Here is a 23,798-nt window from a genome sequence, read left to right as displayed (position 1 = left end):
CCAATCGTATTTTAGTTGATTTCCTCAGCGTTTTGTTTAGTTTCAATTTTTCTGGCCTAATTCTTGGTTTGTTTCTCCCAAACTGCAAGTTTTATTGCCCAGAATTATTTTAGGTGTAGCTGAATTGTGAATTTTACTTGATTCTATTCTATTTTATTTTATTTTATTTACTTACTTGCAGTTGGCAATTTTATTTTTATTTATTAATCTAATCTGGTTATTATTAGCTAATTGATTTAAATTCCAGTTTAATTGTAATTGAATTGAATTAATAAATTTTATTTTTAATTTTAATTTTAATTGTGTTTGCCCTGCAGTATTGGGCTGGGTCTCAAAAGCCTTTGAGCCAGCCAGTTTGCTGAAGCTAAGGTTGGCACCAGCTAGCATTGGTTTAAGTGATAATTTTGAAAAGTTTAGTTTCGCTTTTGGTTCTCCTCTTCATCTGACGATGAAGAATCTTCTATTATTATTATTATTATTTATTTATTTATTTATTTATTTATATAGCACCATCAATGTACATGGTGCTGTACAGAGTAGAACGGTTGGTTTCAAGACCCTGCCGCATAGGCTTACATTCTTGGTCCTTGGTTTTACAACGCATTGCTGTTTTGGAGCGAGACAATGCAGCCCTCAAACAACAACTGAAAGCAAGGGATACGAAATACAGGGATTAATAAGCAGAAGAGTAAAGAGCTAGTGATTTATCTGTAGTTACTTTTTCAGAACAATCTTCTGTAGTGCAAGCAGCAGACGTCACACAAGACGAGTCAACTTCAGTGCAAGCTTCTGAGGCTTCCCAAGTTACAGAACCTGCAGCGGTGGCTATGTCCACGTTGGCATCATCTGCAAGTTCCTCACGTAGTGAGTATCAGTGCACCACAGCAGGTCATACACCTTCACCAGTTGCACTTGGGGGAACGCCTCTGTGGGCCATGAGCCCATTCTGGCCTTTTCTAGTCCTAGTGAGCTAGGAGATACACAGGAAATAGAAACCCCTTTACAGGTAACCCCAGAAGCATGTATGTCTGTTTGGCAACCCAGACTCTCTTCTACCAGGCAAGCAGTTTCTGAGACCCAGACATCTGCAGCTCCTATTATTGAATGCACTGCTCCTGTGCCTATTAGAGCGTCGCAAACTATACAAACTGAATGGGAAACCAATAAAGAGGAGCCAAAGTGTGATCCTCATTCCTCTGTTAAAGGGTGTAATACCCCTTATAGAGCAATTTCTACGCCTATCGGATGTCATTTATTACATGCCACCAAAGGAAGATTAAGAAAGGCGAGTTTGTTGATCTGTCTCTCTCTTATTTAGAGAGGAAGAACAGAAAGACAAGGATAATAACAATGAAAGAAATCAGGAGCGCAGTAAGAAGAGAAAGGTTGAGAGAACCTGGGCCAACTGGTTGGCCGGATATATAATATTCATAAGAGTGGCTTTATTGAAGCACCCCGAAAAGGCAACAGTGTTAATTAAATATTTAGATATAATTTAGATGTTATACTGAATATGTAGGCCCAGCATGGCTTGGGTATGATGAGGCTTTTCAGATTGAAGGCCCAGTTTAACCCAGAAGTTAAATGGGATGTGAAAGAGCCAGATTTATGGCTATAATTTATGACCCCAGCTAAACCAATCTCTGGCGAAAGCTGATAGCGGGCATATTCTATCACGCCCGGATGGGGCCTTTCAGCATAAAGGGCATGACGAGCAATCGGTTCAACCCCGATTATTGTGCTGGGAGTTTAGCTCCAAGGGCACGTGTGCGCGGACACAGTGCAAGTTTAAGCACGAATGCTCTATTTGTGGTGGGGATCACCCATACTCTGGATGTCCCAAGATCAAAGACTCCAAGGGTGGAAGAGAATTCTGCCCTGGTAACAAGCCCAATGTATCCAGCCCTGTTATAAAGGGCCCCAGCCCAATTAAGATCCAGGAATTATCCTTAGCTTTACGCGATTATATACATCAGGATGTCGCGTCATTTCTTTTCGAGAGGTCTAGGTTTGGCCTTAGAATTTCTTTTCAGGGTCCTCCGATCCCAGTTTTTTCCAAGAATCAGGCTTCCATTAATGCAATGGAAGATCTGGTTCAGGGGGGTGGAATTCTAAAGGAAGTGATTGCAGGTAGGGTTTTAGACCCGTTTGTGCAACCTCCCCTGCCTCGTTCGAGGCTTTCTCACCTGGGCATTGTGCCAAGAAATCCCCGAGAGAATATCGATTGATTTGCTGGAATTCAGTAAGCAGTCTTGCAGTCTGCCCAGAGATAAGCTAAAATCTCTCAAAGACCTCTTAGAAACCATATCCAAGGCCCATAAGATCACTATGAGGCAACTTCAGGAGCTGGTAGGCTACATGAATTTTGCCTACAGAGTGATAGCACCTTGTAAGGCATCGTCCAGGCGATTATACGATGCGATGAAAGGGGTCAAGTGACCCCTTCATCGCATACGGGTATTGGCCGAAATGAGAGTTGACCTGGAGGTATAGGCTTCTTTTTTGAACCAATTCAATGGCATTCCTTTTCGAGTGCTAACTTTCTTTTAGAAGTTCAGTTATAGGTGCACTCAGATGCGTCGGGGTCATATGGCTTTGGGGTGATCCTTAAGGAACGCTGGTGTGCTCAACAATGGCTAATAGGTTGGAGAGAGGAAGGCATCTGCCATGACTTGATCTTGCTGGAATTTTTTCCTATTGTCATAGCAGTCTGGCAGTGGGCTGACCTCCTTTCCAATTCATCCATACACTTTCTGTGTGATAACCAAGCCACAGTGCAGGTTGTCAATTCTATCTTCCAAAACAAGCGAGTAATGAGACTAGTCAGAGCTTGATGCTCCTTTGCCTCCAGTTTAATATCATATTTTATGCAAGGCATGTTCCCGGGCTGGATAATGGAATCGCTGATGCCTTGTCGCGCAACCAGATTTCCAGGTTCCAGGAATTGGCCCCAGCAGATAGATAGTTTCCAGATCCCATGCCCAAACACTTGTGGGATCTTGGAGGGACGAAGCGTTTGAAGCCATGAATAGGTCTGGGCCCCAGGTACCTGAGCGCTATAAGAGCGCGCAGGTAGGGAATTCCACGCATTTCTGATCTCCTCAGATTTAGCAGTTCAATGGCTTATTCCCATGGACCACATAATGCAGTTCCGCGTGGCTTCGCACAGTAGAGGCGTAGCCATCAGGACTTTGAAAGGGAAATTAGCAGGTTTGTCATTTGAGGCTAAGACTATGGGGTTCGACGGCACACACCTTGGACATTAGAATCAAGCGTATGCTGGAGGGCTGGGGCTAGAATTGCTCCAGCCCCTTCCGACAAACACAAGCCAATTACCCCGGATATACGGTTGGGACTACGTCAACAGTAGATAGCAATATGTTCATCACCTTATGAGCAGGATTTATTTCATGCCAGTGCCTTGATAATGTTTTTTGGTGTGTTCCGAGTTAGCGAGGTACTGGCATTCTCTATGAAAGACGTGTCTAACAAAGCTTTCAAATTAAGGACATTCAATTCTTGGGGACAAGATTAGGATTGCCCTTAGGCAATCTAAGACAGATCAGAGAGCTAGAGGCACTAGTATAATAGCGTCTGCTAGATGTTCTGAAATTTGCCCAGTAGCAGCAATGAGAGCCTTGTTTACTAGAAGACTCGGCAGGGCTACCATTCCGACATGTGGACAAGTCCCCAGTGACCAAGTTCCAGTTTTGGTCTGTAGCCAAGAAGGCGTTACTGGCTATGGGACTAGATAATTGCCAATTTGGAACACACTCCTCCCAAATTGGAGCGGCATCTACAGCGGTAGTGGCCTGGGATGCCTGAAACAAAGATTCGGGCCATAGGTAGATGGCGTTCTAGAGCCTTCAAGACCTATGTGCGTTACTAATTGGATGTGGAATTAATAGTTTTTCATTTCCACCAGATTTTGAGTCAAGATGGGAACCTCCCCTGATTCTAATGTGAACACAGTGTGGTGTTCTGGGCCAGTCACAGAGCGTCTCAGACAGACATGGGTTCTTTGCTGAGGCTTGGACTGGCAGCCGCCGTTCACTGGGTTGGACGGCGAGGTTTGAGATGGAGAGGTCTATTTCACACTCTATCACAGTTTGAGTTTAAGTTTGGCCCTCCACAGGTGTTGGCGATTCACTCAAGATTGGAACCTCCCCTGATTCTAATGTGAACACAGTATGGTGTTCTGGGCCAGTCGCAGAGCGTCTCAGACAGGCATGGGTTCTTTGCTGAGGCTTGGACTGGCAGCCGCCGTTCACTGGGTTGGACGGCGAGGTTTGAGATGGGGAGGTCTATTTCATACTATCACAGTTTGAGGTTAAGTTTGGCCATCCACAGGTGTTGGTGATTCACCTGGGAGGCAATGATTTAGGCCTTCTAAAAGGAAAGGCCCTGATTATACAGGCTGAAGAGGATTTCAAATAGACTTGGAGACGATGGCCACTGTCGTGGATCGTCTGGTCTTGCATGTTGCCTCGGCGCCATTGGCGTGAGGGACATAATACCAAAGGTTTAAATAGGGCGGTTCACAAGGTGAACAGAGAAATTAGAATGTTTTGTGGGGAAAGTGGGGATGAGACATCCCGCACCCCGATATTGCACCGGACAGAACAGAGCTTTATAGGGCAGATGGGGTCCACCTTCCCGATGCAGGAAATGATATTTTCCTGCAGGATCTGAGTGTGGGACTGCGGGATTTTTTCCCTGGTCGGTGGGGGAAAGAGGACCTAAGCTGAGGCTTGGTCCCCTTTTGTGGCAGGAAGGTGCGGGAATCTAAACCCAGGACAGGGACGGTGAGCCCACTGGCACCCTGGGCGGTGAGCTGCATAGCCAGAGGACCTGCTCCTCGGGGTTGTGCGGCTTGCGAGTCAGGCTATGGCGTGCAGTTGGAGACCATACTGACTGCATCTACCCACTGTCCCTTATGGCAGTGGGCGGGGGGTGCAGTGGGATGGTCTCTCCACACTCTCAGAGTGTCGTACAGGCAGGGAGCCGGTGAAACAGCTTCTTGCCTGGAGAGTGGCTCGCCCTTTGGCAGGCAGTAGGCCTGAGTAGATGTGAGATTCCCGCACTGTCACACTCAGATCCGGGGAGGGTTGGATTAACAGAATTATTCAATAAAGAGGCCCTAGTTATACCCAATGCTCTGGTGTCTGTGTCTTCTTTCATGCGTCCTCCCTCACCCACAACTGACGATTTGAACATTAACGTTTTGCGACTGGAGACAGAGAACAAATAAATGTAAATGTGTGTTCACTCTTCATAGGCTTGTGTCAACATGCGTGAAAGATTCATCTTGCTTTTCCTTATTTGTTTAAGTCAAGAAGAGGTTGGATTGAGTGTTCTGGCATGTCTAAATTGCTAAAAGTAATCAGTAATTGCCTAACGATTCTTGAAAGTGTATAGAACGGGATCCGAATTATTTATTAGATTTATGTGCCACCTTTTCAACTTGCAATACAGTAAAATGAATAAATAAATAAATTACAGCAACAGGGAAACTGACCCAAATCCAGTTGCTAAGGCAGAAGAATCCAAGACTCACAGTACCATTATTAATCACCTCTTAATTAACTAAAAATTAATTTGATACAGTAAAATTACCAAGCAAATACATCACTAACATTTCTGAGAGCCAAACAGCAAGTTTAGTCCTGGGAGCAATTAATATCCTGGAAGCACCAGGTTCTAGATAGGTTGTGGTAGACCACAATGCTCTAAGCAGCTTGTCCACATCCTCGAGTTGTAGAAGCTGAAATATATTTAAAATGATCTGACAATGCAGTGCGTAGCTCCATCCACCTCTGATTCTATCATCATAGGCAAGTGGGTGATTTTTATCTGCAAAGTGCAATACAAGATGGTTTAGCAGGTCTTCAGGGGTTCTAGCAGCTGACTCCCTGAGCCTACAAGCTCCATCAGACGAGTGTTTTATTGTACACTTGGTACTGGGTACTCACAGATTTTCGCTGGTCCCTCTCACAACATTGTCTTCCTCCCATGTGCCTCCTGACCCTTCCAGACTTCTTTGTGTGACCAAAAAACCTCCCTAGTAAGTCCGATTTATTTTTAAAGATGGAAGTTTCCACTATCTCCTGCCGTGCAATAGAAGCAGTGGGATCAAAACAGCCCATTGAATGGGCCACGCACAAGTTGTTTACCTCCTCTTTCAAAAGAGGAAGTAATGAGGAACAAACATGTGAGTGGAGAAGTGATGGTAATCAAACATGTTTTCCCCATGTGTGAAGATGCTCTACATGTAAAAATATATTCACCTTTCTCAGGTTATGTCTTATTCAGCAAAAAAATTGGTTTCGGGTTTATTGGACTCCACAACCTGTTTTCCATAAGGGTTTGTCTAACTTGCACAATTGTTGGAGATGGAATGCATCTAATGCTTCTTTAACTCATATGTTTTGGCAATGCCCTATAGTTGCGCCTTTTTGGGAGGAGGTTATAAGAAGTATGGACTTTGTACTGAAGCAATCTATAACATGGAACAATGTGCATGCCCTCCTAAATTACCTATCAGTTTCTTGGAAGTTAACACATGGTCAGCGCAGATGGATCTTCAGAGCCCTTATGACAGCCAAAAGACTTAAACTATCACATTGGAAGGACAAATTCACACCTGCCATAATGCAATGGATCGAGGATCTTATAACATTATCAGCTTTTGAACGGGTGCTATATAGACGCAACTTGCAAGTGGATAAATACATGGAGATGTGGTCTGCTTTTCTTGAAATCTTTGTATAATCCCCCCACCCCTTTTGTGTGTGTGTGTGTGTGTGGAACAGTACACATGATGGAAATGATGATGATTCTATATATGCAATGTATGGGTTTGTTTGTTTCCCTTTCATTTTCATGATGCGTTTTGTTCTGTTTTGTTCACATTCACAATAAAATTTTTTAAAAGGTATTCACCACTTTAAAAGCCCTTTTTGTGCAGGCACAAAAGTGGAAGACTGTAAAAGAGTGTACAGGGGTGGATTGTACATCAAAGAATCCCAGTACTGACTCAAGTACCCAATTCTAGGTACAGACAGTGAAACCTGATCAACTGCTGGATAGAGTTCCTGACTGGGGAGATGGAATCTTCATACATCACGGACCAGTGTACATACATACACACAGAGAGAGAGAGAGAGAGAGAGAGAGAGAGAGAGAGAGAGAGAGAGAGAGAGAGAGAGAGAGAGAGAGAGAGAGAGAGGATGCTGGAGAAATCCACTTTGGGGGTGGAGCTCAGCAAATTTTCACCAGCTTGGCCCCCCAGACTCCAGCTCAATCATCCGTGAGCTGAGATTGACAGTTCCACCCATTCCTACTCTGTGTGTATACTTAAACTAAACAAATAAAACAAGTATTTCAAATGATTTATGTATTTAGAATGTATTTTGTTTCATACATGTTTAATAGTACTTGTTGATGGCACTTAATTGACATATTAGCATCTGCTCCACTGTGCAACTGTAGCTTGACGTAACTCAGTGGTAGAGACCACACTTAACATGTGGAAGGTCACAGGTCCGATCCCTGGCATTTCCAGGTAGGGATAGGAAAGAATCCTGCATGTAACTCCAGAGTCAAGGTTACCAACACTAGGCTATACTAGGCGTTTTTTGTGAACCGCCCAGAGAGCTCCGGCTATTGGGCAGTATAGAAATGTAATAAATAAATAAATAAAAGTTAACTCAGTATAAGGGAGTTTCCTATGTATAAGACAGCTTCCTATTTTCCTATTATATTTGCTTTGGCTATTGGACAGTATAGAAATTTTATAAATAAATAAATAAATGACCTTATACTGACATTTTCACATGTGAATCAGAACTGAACCAGTTGTTTCATGTGTGCCAACCCAATTAATGAATCTTTATTTGCCTGAACCAGAACAAATTCAGCTGCAGCTGAACTGAGCTGGAATCAAATCAAAACATTATGTGGTTTGACTCTGTTCTATAAACTCTGGAGACCATCCAGAGCTTTAAATGATTCAGAATGGATGCTTTCATGTACAGGCAGGTTAATGCTACCATATCATCACAGTCACAGCCTCCCAATAAACACATGGCTGAGCTCAAATTTAAAGCAGGGACTTCACAAAACACACTATTTGTCATTATACTACACCAGCACAGAGTTCCTGAAATATAAATCCATAACGATTATGAGTGAGTGGTGATAACCCAATGCGCAGTGCAAGTGTATAGCCTCTACTATACATAAGCATGCAATTACACCTCTCATGTACCCCACTAGCCTGTTGATAGATCTTTAAGGAAACACCTAGTAAGATTCCAGATTAAGCACAGTCACAATCCCACCCTGTGATTTACAGCTGTAAACAAGAGGTAGCATCAATCTAAATGATTGATGGTGGGAAGAGTTAGCTGCTGCCGTCTTAAACTTAATGCAACTTTGCAGCATTCGCAAAGTGACAACATGTTAGAAAACAGCATTGCTAAAATTATACTGCGCTTCTTTGTTCCACACCTGACATGGCTACATATCATTGATACATTCAGGATCAGACTTCCTTTTAGGAAAGGTGACATTTAACCGTATTTTTCATGATGAAACCAAAAATCAGCAGATGGAAATTTCTTACTTTCACTGGCCTGGACATTATTTCATAACACTGCTTTACTTTGGAATTTGAGGTGACATGGGGTAACATGGAAGTTTTACCTGTGTGGTGATCAGCCAATGATGATTGAATGTGACAATCAGTCAACCTGATATTACAGTAAATAAGAGGTTAACATGCAAATAAGAAGCCAAGGCTATTCAGATACTATGTGCTCTACGTTAAATGCAACAGGTTGCAGTGGGCAACCTAATATATTGGATAAAAGCTAGAAAATAAAGCCAATCTTAGGTTTGTAAGGTTAACATTCTTCCCCTTTAAAATGGACAATTAATCCTAGTTTATGCCCAGTAAGAACACAAACGATAAGCCAAAAGTTACCCATGACTGTGCGTACGTGGTGCCAAACAACACTAAATGCTTTGGCCAGTATAAATTATGCAAACTAAGCAGCCTTCCATATACATTTGATTATCTGGCTTGGTGAATTCTGTTTTTGGATGTCATTGTATGAGACATAAAAGGTGCATAGGGAAGTTAATTTCATCCCTAACCACAGTAAATTCTGCTCAGCCATCATCATCTTCCTCTTCTGAGATTTTACCAAGCATTGCCCAGGCACTTTCAAGCCCACCTTTGAAATAATAAGCCATAAAAATAAGTCTTGTTTTAAACAGCAGTTTGTGATTCTCAGGGCTTCTCTACATTAAAGAAAAATCCCTCAGCCTTAGCTTTGTCTCTTGGAGTCTATGCAGGTTTCTGATGGGCATATTACACTGACTCCCCCAGTTAAAAAAAAAATCCAGTTCTTTTGTGGGCATGTTCCATATGTTTCATTTATATAGCCAATAGATGGCACTGCAAGATTTCTAGAATATTGTGCAATTCCTGAATTACACCACCTCTTTGATGGAATTTGGGTTGGGGGTTGTTACTGCCTTTTTATTTATTTATAAATTGGTGGAATAAACTTAAAAACCAATGAGAGAGGCACCGGAGGTTGAAGACGTCATGAAAAAGACCCAAAAATTTCCATGAGTGAACAAGCACGAGTGTATTATTGATGATGATGATGATGATGGTGTCTCTTTCTCGGTCATGATGGTTTTTCTAGACTGACATGGCGGGCATTGCCAAGTCATGCTGTCTTTTAGAGATTCAGGAATTTCCTGACAATTGAGCATGTTTAAATTATGAGTGCTTTCTGGATGTTGGTGTGGATGTTTATTACATTTATATACCGCCCCATAGCCGAAGCTCTCTGGTTGGTTTACAAAGATTAAAAACAAATATACAAAATTTAAAACCATAAAACGCACTAAAAACAAACAGTATCCATTTAAAACAACTATTCTGGGGTCAGTTAAGAAACAACTCAACATATCCCAGCCCATCCGGAGCAATCTAGCAGTATCCTTCAATCATTCTCTTTAGGATCCTGAAACTTTACCAAGTTCTCTATGACATGGCATCATACCTATTTTCTATAAATCTGGCAATCCCTCTGAATTTAAGGATGATAACCTGATTACCATCTAGAACCAAAATACTAATATAAATGATTGCTCATGGAAGAAACCACCACCTGGCTGCCAACATCATAATTATACTGGAACAGAAAGGCTGTGTAAGGGGAACATTCGCTTGTAAAGATTAGCTTACTATTGATGCTGTAATCTACAATCATGCACAACTAAGAAAACAAAATCTCTTGGTAGCATATATTGACTACTACAGGAAGGCCTTTGATTCCATGCCACACATTTAGTTTAGCTAGAAATTTAATGCCAAAATGGAGCACAGATATAAAACTAAACATGAACATAGGTAATATTCAGATCAATGTAGATGTTCCCACTCACACAGGAGATGAACAGCTGTCCTACCATTGCATCAATGATAGCCCCATCCTAGCATTTCCCATCTTGGGGGTAGCTTATATGCACAGGGCATGTTCAGCTCTACCAGTGGTGTAGTGGTGAATTTTGAAGTGCAGCCATGAGAATTGCCATGCTGAATCAGGCCAAGGGTTTATCCAGAGAGGAACATAAATCCTTATGTAACCAAAATGGCACACACACACACGTGCGCACACGCACACACACACACATACACGGGAGGTTTCAGCAGACTCAAGAGAACCCTGAGGTCAGCAGAAGTACAAGAAGTCTTTGGGGAAGGGGGAATATCTAAGCAGGATTTTTTCCAAAACAGGCCAATGAGCAGATCTGGAATCCACGGCAGGAATAGCAGGGCATCTGTCTAGGGCCAACACCCCAGCAGAGGTACTCTGACAAGAGTGCCCTGGGTTTGCTCCTCCTCTTCACCTCTGCAACCTACTTGTTCAACTGCCTCTCACTCTAACCCAGGTAATGGTGGTGGTGCGAAGGATGCTGTTGCCTACTTGCTCACCGGCTCTCTGGATGTCAGGAAAGCAAGTAGTAGCAATGATGAAAGAGAGGAGGAAGAGTAATAGCAGCTAGTAACGATGGTGATGTAAAGGTAGAGTCACTGAAGGAGGGGGCATTGCACGTCCCTTGTGCAAGGGACCTCAAAAACATCATGGAGCCAGAACTGCCAATTAGCATGATCAGTGGCCATGGGATGGTGACTGACTGCTAGAAGGGGGCAGGATGGAAATGTGGGGTAAGGGGATGGGATAAAGTATTCTGGAAGAAGTCATGTCTGACCAGCAGGAACACTGAACCAGAGCACTGCAACTTTAGTTGCAGGTCTCACTTGTAATTACTTATTGCTTATTCACATCTTTCTTCCGAGTTGCTCAGCTTCCCAGCCCATCCGGAGCAATACGATTCTATACTATTCAGCAGTCTTTCGCCTCACAGCAAACCAATTCATTCCTCCAGTTCAGCCACAGCTTCTACGCTGCTTTAGAACTCCATTTTCCTTTTTTTTGCTTCCTGCTGTGCAATTTCCCCAGCAGTTTATTCCCTACCTTTAAACAGTCTCCTCCCTCCCTCCCTCCCTCCACTCAAGGTATTTTGTAATCTCAACCATGATCAATTGTAAGCCTGCGAAGAAACTTGAAAGCACACAAAGGCGTTCAGTAAATATACAAACGGTCTGGGCCACAACAGCTTCTTAGTGCATGTACCCACACTAACTTTCAAACTAATGAGAAAAGTTCAGTAGTTAGCATTGTGAGCAGCAGGGTACTACATAAAAAGCTTTTCTCCCTTTGAGAAACTGTTCAGAACTGCAAATGGAGGAAAGGACAGATTTCATATGCAGATGCATAAATACAAAACGAGAAAAACTGTGGGGAGCTCCATATCTACAGAAAATTGCAAAAAGATGTGACAATTTTATTTACCTCGTGCAAGCTTGCAAATAGCCACTTGCCTGGTCACTCATGGTACAGCGGCTAAGAATTGCCTCCTTCAGGTAAATGGGCAGAGAAGCTTTAAAAAGTTGGATTCTTTTTCCTTTCTTCCCCCAGCCACAAATGACTCATGTAGTAATTCTGCATTATTCACACTAATTTAAAGTGTTTTTCAAGTATCTGTAAGCAACTATTTTCATGTTGATTTTGAGCTGCTGGACAGGAAGATGCCATCTCACAATTTCGCTGGACATTGTGTCATTGTATGCAATATATACAACCGTTTAGATTTCTGGTGTAATTTATTTCATTGACATAGTTCTTTTTTTACAAGCAGAATGATAATTCTTTGCTACTATCCCCAACACAGACCTGCCCTACCTCATCTCTTAAAAGCACTTCAAAACTCATTGGTTCAACTCTAATTTCCTGGATGAGCATTTTCTATTATTATTCATTCTTTTGTTCTCACACACACTCTGAAGTTTCATCTCTTCTATTTCTGGCTCATTTATTTTTCTGCTCTATCACCAGCTATTCTGTCATTTTTCCTTCTTCTTCCTTCCCTTCTTTCTTAATTGTATGTATCATTATACTAAACACAACTTACAAACTGTAGAGATATCTATTTGTTCTTTATGGTGTACAGTAGTTAGTAATTTAGGCACTGAATAAGTACTACTACTGCCATGATGATGATGATGATGATGATGATGATGATGATGATAGACATTTAATTGTTATATGACTCCAGTGAAAAATTATGGTTTCATCCATTTATTAAATGTCAACTTTTTTAAAGACCAAGGCCACAGCTAGACCTAAGGTTTATCCTGGGATCATCCAGGTTTCGCCCCTGCCTGAGCACTGGATCCCCTGTGTGTCACCTAGATGAACAGGTTTGACCCCTGGACAATCCAGGGATAAACCTTAGGTCTAGCTATGGCCCAGAACTAATGTTAGAGACATGGTATCTTCTGGTCTCTTTTTCAGTAAAATGTGGCAATGCAAAATGTAAAATATAACCTGATTATATTATGAATTCTCCCACCCCATAAAGTAGTGGCCATTGAGCAGAGCCACAAAATGCAAATGTGATACCATGACTTTTACTTTAGTAACTGTTACCTGGGGAAAGATGAAGAAACACAAGATTATTGATCACATCAGCCAAGTATGCAGTTCTACTCTAAATAAACTCAATGGAGAGAAAAATAACTTTGTGTTTCCCAAAAGGTTAGTAGGCTTAGTGGTTGCTGTCTGGCCATTTAGACAAGTGGAAACACTTTCAATCAATTTCCAAACATATGACTGTTGAGATTGCCAAAGAAATTCTCCACCTAATAGATTCCCATCCCAAATTCATTAAATCAGTGCCAGCCCTCCCTTGAGGCAGGGTGAATCTCCTGCTCAAGGCAACAGATCAGGAGAGATAGAGGATTTCTCCCCGCCCTGGGAGAGCAGAGAGCAGGCTCCCTAGAGCAGCCACCCACCCAATCTCTTGTTCTAAGGGGGTCCCCCACACACACAGCAAGAGATCAGGCAGGTTCTCTGGATGAGCCGGCCACCCAATCTCTCACTCTGAGGACCAGCTTTTAGGACTCCCAGCTGACGCCCGTTCTTGCACTTCTAAACCCCTGAACTCTAAGTAATCCCAGAAAAGGCTGTTCCCTTGATAAAATTAGTCTGATATCCCAGCTTTGTTTGCCTCCTCAAACATGTATATAGAGATGTGAATATAAGAACAGCCATTCTGGATCAGACCAAGAGTCCATCTAGTCCAGCACTCTAGTCACACAGTGGCCAACCAGCTGTTGACCAGGGAACCACAAGCAGGACATGGGGCAACAGCACCCTCCCATCTGTGTTCCCCAGAAACTGGTGTATATAGGCTTTCTGCCTCAGATGCTGGAGATAGTACTTAGCCATCAAGACTAGTAGCTATTGATAGTCTTCTCCTCCAGGAATTTATCCAACCCCCTTCTAAAGTCAACCAAACTGACAGCTATCACTACAATTAGGGATGGATTGAAAATCCGCCAAGGCCTGCGAGCTTGCCGGATGCCCCATGCTCAGCCCTCTTGGGCCCTGGTGAACATGCCCACTGGATTTCCACCCCATGGTTCCTTGGTTGACAATGGGGGCACATGTCCAGTCAGGTGCGGGGGGGGGGAATGCAGTTTCCCCAGCCTTGGGGAAATTGCATTAGTCCTCCCTGCCCCACCAAATGAGGTCTTAAAGGCCTGAAAGGGCCTCTGGTGGAGCTCACTACTCACTAACTACACCTTTTAGTAGTGAATTACATAGTTTAACTACATGCTGTACGAAGAAGTACTTCTTTTTATCTGTCCTGATAAACCTACATGGGATGACCCCAGGTTCTAGTATTACGGGACAGGGAGAAAAAAGTCTCCCTATCTACATTTTCAACACCATGCATAATTTTGTACAACTCTATCAGGTCTCCCCTTAGCCTTCCCCCCACCCAAGCTAAAGTGGTAACAACCGACTGTATAGAATGGAGCGCACAAGTCATGGCCCATACAGTGTTGACCTCTCTCTGTGCGTCCTGTAGAACCACCAGGGCTGGAGACAAGGGCAGGGTTTCTTTCTCTAGTACTAGCACTGGCAAGAGAAATCCCAGGCTTTCACTTCCCTAGTGATAGCCCTAGCAAGTGTCCCCACCCCCACCCCACCGCACCCCACCCCGTTCCTGGCTTCAGGACCAATCATCAGTAAAAAAAAGGGGGGGCACCAGTTGAATTTGCAGTTAAAAATAAATGCTTTTCTGTTAGGACTCAAGGCAATTAACAAGCAATGCTGTGGGAGTAAGGGAAAGTTAAAACACCTTAAGAAATCTTTCTGTCCCAGAATCTTATTAATTCCCCACCCCAGGAAGTTTGGCTGCAAAACAAATACAAAGTTTCAGAAACATGATAAAATTAACAGCCTAACGAAAGAACATTAAGGAGCTCAAACCTCAATCCCCAGCAACTCAATTGAACAAATTCAATGGTAGCAAGTTCTGCAGAAAGGTGTGTTCCTTTAGCCTTTATCTACCTGTATCTTAAAGGTACAGGTAACACTCTAGTCCAGACTAGAACAGAGGTAGTAACCCATCCTGCAGCTACTGAGGGAAGTAACAAACAGGAAGAGGTGACCTTACAGGATTTCTCTAGGAAAACTCTAGAGCAACATGAGGTAGCCTTAACCCTGGTCTTAAACCAACACGTGTTTTGATAATGAAATAGTATTGTGTCTAAAGTTATATGGGAAGCACTGCAGAAAGTTATTTGATTTAATTCCCTCCTGCCCTCCCAAGTTAAGGGCATTTCCCCCATCTGCAGGGGACAAATGGTTCTGTGGAAGGGAAGGGCGTGATATTCAGCCCAGCTTAAATAAAAGCAACGGCTTCAAAGTAACTTAAGAGATGAGGAGAACACAGAATTAAAATGGAAAATCAGCCGCAATAATTACATTATTTTTTTATGTTAAATGGGAAGGATCCCTCTTCCATATGCATGTGAAGTGGGCTGTTAAGCAAATTAAAGCAACTGTAGTTGCTGTTTCAATTCATTCCTGTGCAAATATAATGTATGTATCCATCCATTCATTCATTCTTTAGTTGTCAAGGTGGTTCGGAGCAAAAATAATAATAATTCCTAAAAAATATAAAACCAATAGGCATAGCAAACCAAAACAAGAAAATACCAAAAATAATATATGTAATAATGAAACAGAATGAAACTGAAGTCAATAAAACCTGTATATTTTTTCAATGTACAATATCACACATTGTTACTCATGTTAATATATATATTTTTTGATACATGTAGTACATTGCATCATAACTTCAAAAAACAGGCTGTGCTACTGCTTGGAGTCAGCCGTATGTCAGAAAGAGAGAGTGACAGACAGAGAGACAGAGACAGAGGCCTTTGCTAGACCTACCGTTAAATCTGCAACGGAGGAGGGGAGAGCCCACCATGCAACTATCGTGGGCTGTTGTGCTAGTCCAGACGTCACGCGTGACGAGCTCAAGAAGAGAGCAGTCACGTCTGCCATTTTTTTTTCTTAAAGGGATGATGCGCACGAACGCTCGTGCACACAGGTAATTTATTTTTAGAAATTAAATTGATTTTTCCACTCCCCCCACCCTGCCCCCGATAGAGGCAGCACTCCTGGAGAGCGCTGTGCCCTGTGCGCGGCTCCCAGCCTCGCACGAGTAACCGCGTGGAGCCGGGGTCAAGCCACGGAAACGGGCCACACCTTCTGCGGTCCAGGGCTCAGCCTGGCACCATGGAAAAAGCAGACCCAAAGTGTAGGGCTATATCCCGAGGCAAGGCAGGGTTGATCCTGGCCTGAGCCTGAGATCCCCTGTGCATCATCTGGACACACAGGGGTGATCCCGGTTATAAGCCAGGGATATAGCCTGGTCTAGCAAAGGCCTGTGGGCCCGATTTCTCCACAGTCCTAAGCTGAGTCCAGGACCGCGGAAGGTGTGGCCCATTTCTGTGGATTGACCCCGGCCCCGCGCAGTTACTCGCAGGTAGCTGGGAGCCGCGCACGGGGTGCAGCGCTCCCCAGGAGTGCTGCGCCCATCGGGGGCAGGGTGGGGGGAGCAGGAAAATCAATTTTATTTTTTAAAAAACCATTACCTGTGCGCACGAAAACAAAAAAAATGGCAGACTTGACTGCTCTCTTCTTGAGCTCACCACGCGTGATGTCTGGACTAGCACGACAGCCCGCGATAGTTGCATCGTGGGCTTTCCCCTCCTCCGTCGCGGATTTAACGGTAAGTCTAGCAAAGGACACAGAGAGAGAGAGAGAGAGAGAGAGAGAGAGAGAGAGAGAGAGAGAGAGAGGGAGAGAGAGAAGCCCCAGTTGAATTTACAGCCTAACAGGTCATCAATCCCTCTTCAAGACTGGTGTTCTTCATTCATGTTCTTAAAGGGGCGAACTTGGAAAAGGCTTCCGTTTCTTACCTGGAGAAAGAGTTATGAAGGAAAAAAGCATTAGTTCTCATGTGGGTTCAACTGCACTGGCCATTAGGGCTGGATGAGAATTTAATTGGGTCACCATTTTACTGCAGACCTATCCAGTTGGCACATCCCCTCAGACCAAAACGCATTCCAGAATGCAGTTGTAACTGGAAATCTGCACTTTCTTGGGCAGCTGGGCTAAAGTTCCATCAATTAAAAAAAATCTGTCCCCAAATTGTGCATGTTTCAAAAGGCACGTCATGTGGGCAAATACGCACACCGTCGCTTTATCTGACAGGGAGAGCAAATGCATACATGTGCACCTTTGGAAAATACACACACAAAACAAACCATGGATTTGTATACTGCAGATTAGTACAGAAATGACTCGGAAAGATTTTTGGTGTGCAAATCCAAGAGCCTGTTTTGAAAAACGACTTCACAGCACTGCCCGCTTATTGTACAGTTCATATCACTCCCCAGTCCTTGGCTTCCTCTTAAGAAGCCATCACCTCTAGTTACATTTCATGGCAATTCATGGTATCCCAAACTTTAAAATATAAGGATCATCGAAATACATTTGGTACCGTAAAAGCTGAGTCAAACAGGCAACCATCCCTTCAAATAGACACTTACTGTTGAAGCAATCTTTTCAATAGAATCCAGCAGGATGTTCTGGATGTTACCCTAAGTGGGATAGACAGAGAATATCTTTTAAGTCCCTCTAGTGCTATTAAGAAACTTGTCGTAATTTTGTAATGTGAAGATGCGAAAAGCTTACGGTGCAGTTATGCATGACTACTCGGAAGTAAGCCTCAGGGAAGTTATTTTCACGTAAGTGTGTGCACATTTCCGAACAGGGAAAATGTATACTTATTCAAGCAAGGATGCAAATGCCCCCACACCACATTAACCATGGTGTAAAAATGTGTCCTTTTTTGAAAAATGCTCATGTTAAAGTGTGCATTTTTCAAAACGGATACACCCTTCCAAATGTGATGGCAAGCTCAAGAATGCACAAGTTTGCAATCAGGGTGCTTTCCTCACATTTTCACAGCTGAAGGAAGTTCTCATACATCCCTAGTATAGGATTTCAGCCTTAACTGGTAAAAGTGACTTACTTAGACCTTCCCTAGCTAATCAAATTGTATAGTGATGTTAATCGACAATTATGTGCAAGTATGAAGAAGAAGCCATCAGGGATCAAATCCCACGAACAGGATATCCCTATGTTCCATCAATTCACAAATGAATTCCCCAGTGCCTGCACACTTTGAAGCTCCTTCAAGTCATCCTGCTAAACAGCCCTCCAAAGGCTGGCTGGTTTGCCTGCCTGGCTGTGACCACATCAATAAGCATCAGGCAGGCCATCATAATACATGATTAGTCATCAGGTTTGTCCTGGAAGCTCCCAACTTATGCTGGGGGTGGGTGAGCAGAACATGGATCTCCATGGAACACTGAAGTCAAAAACATCTGGAGATCTATCTTCTGGCCACCCCTGATGTACAGAGCCCCAGTTCAGTGAGTGAGGCGAGACCATAACCTCACACATGCTTATTGTGCTGGCTCACAGTTCTTCCCAAATGCATTAGCTTTCTGACATGATACCTGATGAGGTTCTTGGAGCTCCTCTGAAGTGTACTTCTTCAGCACTTTGAATACGGACTCGATATGGCTAGATGTAATTAGCCCGATGGCAGAAAGAATGCCCTAGGAAGAATCAGGGGTTATTCAGTTGATTCCTATTTTCTTCAGAGTCTGAAAATTATTTATCTGATATATTTACAAATTATTGTCTCCCAAAGTGGCCCACAAAAATTCAAAAGAGAGACAGTTCTTGCCATTAGGTTGCAAAGTAAAGAGACAATAGAGATAAGGAGTAGAGGTAAAATGCAAAGAGGAGGGAGATTGTTTTTCAAGGCCAGAACAAAGTGGTGAACGGCAGCAGTGGCATTTAAATGGACATTGGGCCAAGCGGGTGTTCTCTCCCTGGTGTTCTTGCTCAAATACTATTTGGTGGCTATTTGGCCAATGGATGGGACCAGAGCATTCTTTCTGTTGATACTCTAGTTGCAGAGCTGCAGGCGGTAGGAGCTGAGTGGTCTTTCTGGCAAGGAGGGAGGAGAGAATTCCCTGCAACCCCTCCTTCTCTGGCTGAAGGATGGGTCAGGTTGGTCTCCCCCTTGGCATGGTGTTATTCCTGGGAAGCAGGAGAGGCAGCCTCCCTTTGTAGCTCAGGTAGGGAAGTGCATTAAATACCCAGGTCTGATTAACGGGCGGAATGCTAATGTGCACACATGGGGAAGCAAGAGGAGTATTTAATTGGCAGTGAAATAAGTTCCCTCTTTTCAGGTGACTGGATGCCGAAGGGGGGGGGGGGATCTCACAGGATGTAAATTCCCGCTTGCTGCAAACACAGTCACAATATGAGAGGATTACTGTAGCAACACTTTGAGGGCCTTTTCAAATCATACCAGGATAGATGGCAAGAAGCTAAAAGTGCAGGATGGTGTCACATTGTAAAATATTAATACAATGCATGGATCAGCATTAAGGTTACTACTCAAGAAACACTTTAATAATAATGATTATTCTAAAGAGAGCTAAAAATAAATATCACGGTTCCAAGCCTGACAGCTGTATTCCTCTCACCTCCTTATCTGATGGCTTCGTCAGCAATGACTGCAGGAGGTTGTTCAGAGATTCCTCCACGAGGGCATGATCTCCTGAGGCGTGGAGAATGGCCCCATAATACTGGTACAGGAAGAGCTGCAAGAAGGAGTGGCAAAGATTGCATTTATTGGGACAGCAAATGAAGATAGACTCCATTATCTCATGATTTCATCTTGCCCTAAATAAAGTTGGATATTACTATTATTGTACCACCATTACATCTGCATGGTTGTTTACAAAGTGCAGGTTTTTGTCAATATACAATCTTTATTTTGACATAGGGGAGATAACAGAAGGAGGGATGGGGAGGGACGGGGAGGCAAGAATGAATGAGCAAGACTTCCGTGTCATGTCAATGTCACACACTTAAACTTCGTCATAGTTTGACGTGGGAACTAAACATGCTGTATTAGCACTAGTCTGTACCCCTGTTCATTTGTGAAGAGAAAAAGACAAAAAAAGAGACACCTCCCTGCCGCTCTGGACCAAACCTCATTATCAAAAATAAAATACAGAAACAGATACTGGCTCTGCATCTAGAAATACATGTCCAAAGTGGACTATTCCACCTTGCTTTATGGTGAGCTTGGTCACCATAAACTTTAGACAGCTTCCACTGACCTTTGGCAGGGCAGAATCCCTCGAGGTCTTTCCCTCCTCTTTGAATACTTGTTGTAGGACTCCACATAACATCTTCTCTGGGTGATAGAGAAGGGATCTGGCACCAAGCTGTTGGAAAAGAAATCAAGCCTTTCACCATTCATGGATGTCTAACCCTCCCACTGTCTGAACAGGCTTGATCCAGCATTCCTTTCCATTGCGCCCTGTCATCTACTGTTCCTCTCTTTCATTTTGGATTCCAATCTCAGGTCAAGCTGCTCTGAGGATGGCCATTGTATCCCTGACACTGAAATAGTCATTCCTGACTACCACCATGCTTAGGCTGACAGGTTCTGGCTATGCCACAGTCTACTTCACAGGTTCTAGTCAGAGTAGGCCTCCAGGAGGGCATGAGTTTCACTGGGACACTTCTCTATCATCTCAGGTCTTTCTCAGTTACCCAGCAAGCCTAGGTCAGAGCTCCACATTCTGATCAGCAGTCCTTGGCCATGCCATGCTGGCACAAAGGGGGGAACCCAACAGTGCTGTGGAGATGCAGGAGTCCATCAACGCAGAGCTGCCACTGATGAAGATGGATAGTTTTGCAAGGCAGAAGTTTCACCTGCCATGTATTTTGCCTCATAAGACAAGCAAACATTTTATCTGTCCTGGGTGTAACGTAGGGTGACCATATGAAAAAGAGGACAGGGCTCCTGTATTCTTTAACAGTTGCATAGAAAAGGGAATTTCAGCAGGTGTCATTTGTACATATGGAGAACCCGGTGAAATTCCTTCTTCATCACAACAGTTAAAGTGCAGGAGCTATACTAGAGTGACCAGATTTAAAAACGGGCAGGGCACCTGCAGCTTTAACTGTTGTGATGAAGAGGAAATTTCACCAGGTTTTCCACATATAGAAATGACACCTGCTGAGATTCTCTTTTCAATACAACTGTTAAAGATACAGGAACCCTGTCCTCCTTTTCATATGGTCACCCTAGTGTAACATCAATATGGCTTCCCTGCCATAAATGGGCCCCATCCTGGGCATAACTTCCAGAATAATTTATTAAATCCACCATCACGTAGAGAGAACCACAAAGTTCCCAATTCTATGCTTTGTTCTCTGATGTCAACGTTAAACCCAGCCGAAAGCAACCCAGATGCAAGAGGTGGAGATCCTTCCTTACCCTCTTCAGTTTGTTCCTCCATGCCTCTGCTTTTGAGGAATCCTCCTCTAAAAGTTCTGTCGAAGAAGAAGAAGAAGAAGAAGAAGAGGAAGAAGAAGAAGAAGAAGAAATGCATTGGTTAGAGATTTTGTTCTATTGGACAAGATGGCTGTGAGGTTTTCTTTCTAAATCAGGCCTGGCAAATCAAATAACGAACATGCCTGACTTGTAAAATAACTAAAATGAGCTCTGCATGAAACCTCCCATTTGCAATATGTCTTGGAGCTTTAACTGACCCAAAACAATGTGAAAGGCTGTGAAAAAATGGGGTCCCATGTTAGTACTCGCTATGCTTCAGGGTTAAACTACACGTTACATTAACTACCTAGTGTGCTGCTCCCCCTTCTATTATGTATTTAGTACAGAGTAAACACACTCCCTGCCAACTGGATTGGAACTGCAGTGTGTGGGGAGGTTTAATTCTTCTCTCCCCAACTGGGCCCTCCGATGAAATCACCCCCATGTGGCAGTTAGCAGCAGTAAAAAAAAAAAATCCTCCTTGACCCTCAGACAGTGAGGGCAACACAGAAGAGGCTGTTGTGGGAGATATTAATGGGCAGGCAGGTTCCTATGGGAGAAGACAGTCCTTGAAGTATCTTGGACCCAGCATGTTTAGAGAAACTGAATGGGCTTGGAAACCAAGTAGAAGCCAAAGAACATGTAAAATCAGCATTTGTATGCTCCACATAGCCAACCCCAGTACAATCAAGCAGCTACTTTCGAACCAGCTGCTCGTTCCAAATACATTCTAAAGGCAGGCCCACATTGAGCGTATTACATCTATCTAATCTAGATACCCTTGGCAGGAATTTGCATGAATTAGCTTCTTTTTGCCAGCTTTCTGTCATTTTCTCCAACACTGGTTTCATTTTATCCAACCAAGATACTTAACAATAAGAACTAGAAGCTTAGTTCCTTTTAAAAGTTGGGTCATGCCCCGCTCTAGGGTCTGGAAGATCCAATTGAAGATGGCAAAGGCTTCTTCTCATTACCCACTGATTCTTCCTTCTATTTGCTCGACTTCTGCAATGCGCTCTACATGGGGCTACCTCTGTGCCTAGTCCGGAAACTTCAATTAGTCCAAAATATGGCAGCCAGGCTGGTCACTGGTACACCTAGGGGTGACCACATTACACCAGTTTTAAAATCTCTTCACTGGCTGATGATTAGTTTACGGGCAAAGTACAAAGTGTTGGTTATTCCCTTTAAAGCCCTACATGGTTTGGGTCCAGACTACCTGTGGGATCGCCTTCTCCCGTTCAATCCACCCCACACACTCAGGTCCTCTGGGAAGAATCCCCTTCAGCTATCAAAAACTAGATTAACAACTGTTACCCAGAGGACCTTTTCTTCTGCTGCTCCCAGACTGTGGAATGGCCTGCCGGAGGAGATTCGTCAACTTGACAGTCTTTTAGAATTTAAAAAAGCAATAAAGACTGATCTATTCTGGCAGGCCTATTCAGTGAAATTTTAGAATGTTTTCAGGATGTTTTAAAGATGTTTTAATCATTTATGGTATGTTTTAATCCATTTTAATGTGTATTTTATATCATGTTTTTATACTGTCTGTTTTATACTTTGAATTCTTTTAGTTTTGGGGAACCGCCCAGGGAGCCTCGGCTATTGGGCGGTATAAAAACGCAAATAATAATAATAATAATAATAGTAATAATTGCTTACCGCATCCTATTTGCTCACATATTCTGTATTCCATATTCCTTCCCAACCCATCTAGCCTTTCTTCCTCCCATAGTTCCTATGGTAGAAGGGTTGTTTTATTGTGTGTGTTTTAAAAAATAATAACATTGTGAAAGGTTTGTTTGTGTCCACTGAAGCTATAGCTAAGATGTTAGAAAACAAGCAGGATATTGCACTATGAAAGTGGTATGAGCGAGGTGATGTTTGCCCTGTCCTGGACGGGGTTGCACTCTCCCTAAAGGATCGGGTCCATAGTTTGGGGGTGCTCTTGGATCCAGAACTGTCACTTGAGGCACAGGTGAACTCAGTGGCAAAGAGCACCTTTTATCAGCTTAGGCTGATATACCAACTATGCCCTTATCTGGACAGAGATAGCCTAGCTACAGTTATCCATGCTCTGATAACCTCTCGTTTGGATTACTGCAATGTGTCATACGTGGGGCTGCCTTTGAAAATGGTCCAGAAGCTTCAGCTGGTACAAAACAGGGCAGCCCGTTTACTAACAGGGACTGGCCGGCCAGATCACATTACGCCAGTCCTTTTACAACTTCATTGGCTGCCAGTCCAGGTCCGGGACCAATTCAAAGTGCTGGTATTGACATTTAAAGCCCTAAACGGATTGGGGCCAGGTTATTTGAAGGAATGCCTCCTCCCATATGTAGCCC

Source organism: Elgaria multicarinata, chromosome 7 (genome assembly GCF_023053635.1).
Source record: "Elgaria multicarinata webbii isolate HBS135686 ecotype San Diego chromosome 7, rElgMul1.1.pri, whole genome shotgun sequence".
Lineage (NCBI taxonomy): Eukaryota > Metazoa > Chordata > Lepidosauria > Squamata > Anguidae > Elgaria > Elgaria multicarinata.
The sequence above is the reverse complement of the archived record's forward strand: the minus strand, read 5'-3'. Positions refer to the sequence as shown.